This window comes from Lepidochelys olivacea (assembly GCF_965140295.1).
Source record: "Lepidochelys olivacea isolate rLepOli2 genome assembly, chromosome: 4".
Lineage (NCBI taxonomy): Eukaryota > Metazoa > Chordata > Testudines > Cheloniidae > Lepidochelys > Lepidochelys olivacea.
This window is the reverse complement of record NC_140414.1, coordinates 102,762,441-102,762,984: the sequence shown is the minus strand read 5'-3', so window position 1 is coordinate 102,762,984 and position 544 is coordinate 102,762,441.

The window sequence follows — 544 nt, the reverse complement described above, 5'->3', positions numbered from 1 at the left end:
CCAGCCCTGTCTCCCTCTACCCGGATCCAGGCTCGCCAGCTTGGTGCTCGAGTCCTGTCTGGCTTCAGTCTGCTCGGCAAGGCCCGTTCCCAGCTCAGCGCCTGGTTCTTGCCAGTCCGGGGGTTCTCAGCGGTGCCTAGCTCACTCCACACACCCCTGTCCCCCCGTCCGTCGGGCCAGCTGTGCCCGTTCCCCCATTCCCACCTCTGCCCCCGATCGTGCCAGCCGTGGCCTGTCCCTCTCCTCCTTCAATCCCCCCGCCAGCCCCTTTGCCCTGCAAAGCCAAACGGTGCTGCCTCTGAGGGGGGTGAGCTCCTCATGCCCAGTCATTACACGGGAGGATCTTCCAGCCGATCACGGTCCGCTGAGCTAATGCACTTGACTCTATTATCTCCTTTCTGCGGCTTTATTTATGGGAGGAGGGTTTTGTGTGTGTGTTTTTTTTCCAGTGTAAAATCTTTTGTGGATGTTTTGATTCGCCTCTGCAGATGAAAGTCACGCTGGGCTTCTCCGAGGCGCACAGGCTCCGGCCCCTGGGTTTTGT